This window comes from Octopus sinensis, linkage group LG8, assembly GCF_006345805.1.
Source record: "Octopus sinensis linkage group LG8, ASM634580v1, whole genome shotgun sequence".
NCBI classification, from domain to species: domain Eukaryota; kingdom Metazoa; phylum Mollusca; class Cephalopoda; order Octopoda; family Octopodidae; genus Octopus; species Octopus sinensis.
In genome coordinates this window covers 55,482,698-55,489,088 of record NC_043004.1, presented here as the reverse complement: position 1 = coordinate 55,489,088, position 6,391 = coordinate 55,482,698, and the positions used below count along the sequence as shown (strand labels likewise).

Genomic DNA, 6,391 nt, shown 5'->3' with positions numbered 1-6,391 from the left:
ATATATATATAATATATATATATATATATATATATATATAGATATATAGATATATAGATATATATATACATATATATGCATACATACGTATACATACATACGTGCATGCATACATACATACATACGTACATTAATACATACATACATATATCCGGGATCCGGGACCCATTCGGTCACGACACTGACCATGGGATTGCACCTAGAAAGTTACCCTCCTAGTCACAAGTCTGGGCAAGGTTGTTTATGGAAGACCAGCAGTCGCCCATGCATACCGGCCTCCCCTCTCCACGCCACCAGTGTTATCCAAGGGAAAGGCAAAGGCCAATACAGCTTGGCACTCGTGACGTCGCAACTCATTTCTACAGCTGAGTGAACTGGAGCAACGTGAAATAAAGTGTCTTGCTCAAGAACACAACACGTAGCCCGGTCCAGGATTCAAGCCCACAACCTCACGATCGTAAGCTCGACGCTCTAACCACTGAGCCATGCGCCTTCACATATATACATATATACATCTATACATACGTACATAAATACATACATACATACATACATACATGCATTGGTAATTGGCTCGAAGACATGCAAATAAACTCGAAAAAGGACGTAGCACAAAAGAATCTTTAAAACTTTATTAGTCTATATATATATATATACATACATACATACATACATACATACATATATATATATATATATATATATATATATATATATATATAATATATATATATATATATATATATAATTGTTTATTTATATTTTCACATGCACTTTATTTGATTTTCCATTGAAGCATTGATTTGCATGTTTTTTTCTTCTATGGCAAATTCTATGCTTTTATGTATGTTCCTTGAGACAAAACGTTAAGTCGGATAAATCACCATAGGATGATGATTTTACGAAGAAATTCTTTATAAAAACGATGTTCCTCGAAACAACTTATGTTGAGATATGCCGGTATATATGTGTGTGGGTCTTTGTGTTTGTCCCCCACCTTTGCTTGACAACGGGTGTTGGTTTGTTTATATTCCTGTAATTTAACCGTTAGCCAAAGTTAACGACTGAGTAAGTTCTAGACTTTACTGTGATCGATTTGTTTGCCTAAACCCTTCAAAGCGTTGCTCTAGCATAGCCTCGAAGGAAAATCTGAAACAAAAAAAAAAAAATACCATTTAGTACGGTTTTACATCAAGCAGTCATAAGAGTGCTCCCAAAATTCCCTATATATACATACATACATACATACATACATACATACATACATACATACATACATACATACATACATACACACACACATGTACCGGGTGGAGAAGTAACATTTACAATGAACGTTAAGGTGTTTTTTCTCAGGAGGCACTAGGTCAATTATTTTGAAACCTAGCATATATCGATGTCATACTCATACCTAACACTATTATACTTACCTTTTCAGAAACTTTTGCCCATATGAGTAATCAGGAAAGCAAAAGTTAAAGAGTGTGTGATTTTCTGAATGCACTCGTCACACCAAAGGAGATTTAAAGAATAGTTGGAGTGTCCATAAAGACTATTTATAGAATGACTATGAGCAAAACTATTACGAGGACGTCTGGAATCAACAAAAAACATACCAAAGCTTTTATTAAAGCTCTCAAATCCAAAATCCTAAAGGATCCAACCAAATCCATGTGAAAAATAGCAATTGAACTTGAGGTAGACAACACGACCATTAGAAATGCTGTAAAATATGATTTGAGGTTAAAATCTTACACAAGAACACCAAAACACTTGTTGACAGCTATGAAGGAAAACAGATTGGAAAGGTGCAAGAAAATTATTACATGGTTCAAGAAAAAGTCCTCGATTGTAACGATCTTTTCAGATGAAAAGATCTTTACTGTCGATGCTGTTCTGAACAGCAGAAATGACAGATTTATCGCAAAATCAACAGCTGAGGTTAAGGGGACATTCAAAACAAAAGATCCTGCTCAAGTTATGGTTTTTGGTGTTGAGGCTTCCGATGGAAAGAAAATGCCTATAAAATTCTACAAAGCTGATGAAAAGATCAATGTTAATACTTACTTCAAGACTCTGAGATACCAGGTATTGCCATGGCTTAAAGCAAACTACCCAGATAGTAATTATGTATGGACACAGGATGGTGCTCCAGCCCGCACAGCTAGAAAAATACAAAATTTCTGCAAATCCAACTTTAGCAATTTTTTTTAATCATGTTTATGGCTGCCTTCAAGCCCAGATCTAAACTTTTGGGATTATGCTATTTGGGGCGTTTTAGAACATGCTACCAATAGAACATCACACAGCAATGTCGACTCTCTTAAAGATACTATTAAAGAAGAATGTGAGTTGTCTCCCGAATATTTGAGGAACGCCTGTGCAAGTTTCAGGAAGCGTGTGAAGGCAGTTATTGAGAAAGAAGGAGGATACATAGTATAGAAATATTTTCTATTATATAAATTGTCTTCTGGCAAATAAATTCTCATGACTTTCAATAAACAAATTGGTCATACACTGTCTTTCAATCCCTGCCTCAAAATATTGTAAATTTTGCTTCCCCACCTTGTATATATATATATATATATATATATATATATTATATATATATATATATATATATATATTTACAAAAATAAGGACAAAAGAAAAATTCTAATGCCAAATATGCCGAAAAAAAGACAAAAATTGTCAATAACCATTATAATTTATGCGTCTCGAAACAAACCGATAGACATTTCTAAAAAATCCGTTATTACCGTGTTGGTCCCAATTTCTGGGTTAATTCATAAGAATTTTCCCCTCTTCAGCGATAAATACGTGAGATATAAGTGAAATACTTACTCATGCCCGGGCATGAGTATTGGGACCAATACAGTAATAACGGATTTTTTTAGAAATTTCTATCGGTTTGTTTCGAGACGCATAAATTATAATGGTTATTGACAATTTTTGTCTTTTTTTCGGCATATTTGGCATTAGAATTTTTCTTTTGCCCTTATTTTTGTAAATTATTTATAAATTTAACCTTTAAAGGTATTTTTTGATATGCTGGCCATTGATAAAATTTTTTTCCCGAAAAAAATTTTTATCCTACATTAGTCATATATATATATATATATATATATATTATATATATATATATATATATATAATATATATATATCGTGTGTGTGTGATAAAAAATATAAATATAAAGAAAACTATAATAATAGTTATGGTTGCAAATTTTGGCACAAAGCCTGGAATTTCAGTTGGGTGTTTATGTCTGTTATATCAACCTCAGTGTTCGACTGGTACTTATTTCATTGACCCCGAAAGGACGCAAGCCAAAGTCAACCTCGACGGCATTAGTATTTGAATTCAGAAAGTAAAGGAGTATGAAATATCGCTAAATATTTTGTTCAGCGTGCCAACGATCCTGGCAGCTCACCGCGTTAGGGTTAGGGTTAGGGTTAGCAGCTGATGAGACATTACAAAGACAAATTAAATAAGAGTTATAGCGAGGGAGAAGTTCGTAAAAACAGATATGGAAACAGGCATGTATGTATGTATGTATGTATGTATGTATGTATGTATGTATGTATGTATGTATGTATGTATGTGTATATATACATTTATAATCTTACGCACAATCGCTGTAAATATGAAAAAATGACTCACCGTTGTATTGTTTTGTGCAGTTCGATGTAGGCGTAAAATTGTCGGGGCATTCGCAATATTCTTTGTCTCCTTTCATTTACCAATTGTGCAATTCCTCAAGCATAGTTATGGTTGCAAATTTTGGCACAAAGCCTGGAATTTCAGTTGGGTGTTTATGTCTATTATATCAACCTCAGTGTTCGACTGGTACTTATTTCATTGTCCCGTCCAATGTGGTTTGCAGTGACATGTCATATATCCGTCCCCGTCAAAGTCACATAAGCTGTTCTTACATCGGTAACAAAAGTACTGTTCTCTGGCAGTTAACTTACGGCACTGTAAACTGCGGTTATATATTACACACGTTTCACCGCTTCTACAATGCGACGAATTCAGGGTACAGGGCTTGGATGAAACAACTGAAGATTCTGACGTCCCTATTTTGGTGTCGTTGTTGACATCGTAATTAATGTTGTTATCGTTGCTGCTTTTGCTGTTGTTGTCGTTGTTGTTGACGACGAAAGTGCTAGCGTTGATATACAGACATGCCATCAATGTGACAATATGTAACAGAACAGTTGCTTCCTTCATAGTTTCTTTTACAGATATGATGCTACGTTGCTGCGATGTTGCTGGGTCAAGTGTACAACAGAGAATGAAGTGAGATTAACATCAGATCCCGGTGCCAACTTATTAATGGAGCACTTATCAATACAAGTGACATTACATGGAAAACCCCAAACATGCGCAATCCATATTGATGGTGGAGTGGGGCGGTACTGGTGGTGGTGGTATGGTAGTCTGGGTGGTGGTGGTGGTGGTGTGGTGGTCTTGATGGTGATTGTAGTAGTGGTGGTGATTATGGTTGTTGTGGTGATGGTGGTGGTGCTGATGGTAGTTTTGGTGGAGATGGTAGTACAACGGCGTTCATTATAATAGTGCTAGATGTGATGTAGTGGTTTGTAGTAATGGGTGTGTACTTTATATGTGGCGGCGCCGTGCGGGGGTGATTGTTGATATATATAGCGGTGACAGCTATGATGTGATAGTGGCGGCGGTGGTGGTCATCGTCGTGGTGGTGGTTGTGGTCGTAGTGAGGATCGATGTAATATTGTGGAGAGAGATACTGAAAACGACAAAAATGACACATCAAAGATTTCAGATATTCTAGAAGAAAAAACTAGATCTAGCTTTAGCACTCGGGAATAATGCAATATGTGTGTCTGTGTGTGAGCGCGCGCGTATGTCTGCGTGTGAGTGCTTATGTATATATATGTGTGTGTGTGTAAATAGCCCATTGTCTATATCATAGTGCATTGTTATACCATTCAAAACTTTTTATTCTTTACAAACAATACACAATGCTTCAAGCGAACTACAATAGTCTCCTATATATATATATATGTATGTATGTATGTATGCATGTATGTATGTATGTATGTATGTATGTATGTATGTATGTATGTATGCCTGTATATGTACACACACACACATACGTTTATGTACTTGCTTTGCAGACGAAACAGAACAGGAAGAGATACGTAGAATGGAGAGTTATTGAAGTGGTCACAGGATGTATGATTCATCCAATTATGCAGTATCGCCTAATGAAATTGATCAATGATGATGCTCACAAATAATGCGGACTATATTGTACAAATCCAAAGGACACCGACTCTGATGTTAAAATCATCTGATCTGTAGAAACGTACGTAGCGATGCATTAAATATTTATAAATTCCATCCTGGTATTATTGTAGTTATATATATATATATATATATACAAATAATATGGTTGGCTTATTAGCAATTCAACAGCCTAAAGGCAAATTGATAGACGTTACTGAGGTGACAGAGGGTACTAATAAATTCCAGTATTGCTAGAAATAAAAGTCAAAACAACTCAATAGCCACAAAGCACTATCTTAATGACTGACAAGGGGAGGCAAGCCCCTAACGGATACAGCGAAAACGACGATTTCGGGTTTTGATGCAGAACCTCTTAATCCTCATCAATGACCCGTACTGCGCCTATGATTAAACTCAACTCTCTCAGGCAGTCTTATAAGAAATCTCTAGTGTCATCTATTAATTTGCCTTTAGGTTGTTAAATTGTTAATGAGCCACCCATATTATCTGTAATTTTTCCTTTTACCGTTTTGAAATGAGTGTATGAGTTTCAATGGTTTTCTTATAAGACTGCCAGAGGGAGTAGAGTGAAATGAAACAATTGTTGGTGAATATGTTGATTAATTAATAATTTAATTTGTATCCATTATATCTATAACTCGATAACACACACACACAAACTATATATATATACAAAAATGTATACACCCTTTAACAGCTAATAACTCAATTGTTAGATTTTAACCCATTAGAATTAAGAATATGCAGTCTTCGAAACATATGTGGAGAATAAAGGAATTTTGTTAAATCGTCGTTCGATTCTATTCTTTCATTTATATATATATATATATATGTATATCTACTAGCAGCTAAGCCCGGTTTCACCCGGTCTGTTTGGCTGATGCGGCTGTGATCGTTTTCGCTTAGGCATAATCTATAACACCGTTTTTCAACTTTATTATTTCGGGTCCCCTGTTTTGATTGGAGCCTCCAGCTGTATGAAAATTTTATGACCACCCCCTTGTCAGAAAGCAGCTTCAGGAGTTGTGCAGAAAGAAATTTGTACATAGTCTGTTTGTGAGAGCTATTCTATTGGACCTGTCTAATCCCGTCTTTTAAG

At 35.4% G+C, this 6,391-nt stretch overlaps 1 long non-coding RNA gene across 1 annotated transcript; it reads right to left on the bottom strand.

The window, feature by feature from the left end:
- Positions 1 to 735: 735 nt before the first annotated feature.
- On the bottom strand, positions 736 to 4,365 carry LOC118764552. Its single transcript, XR_005000371.1, has 2 exons — positions 3,664 to 4,365; positions 736 to 1,149 (listed from the first exon to the last, which is right to left on the bottom strand). It is a non-coding gene; the product is annotated as an uncharacterized LOC118764552 (long non-coding RNA).
- Between the last annotated feature and the right edge of the window lie 2,026 nt (positions 4,366 to 6,391).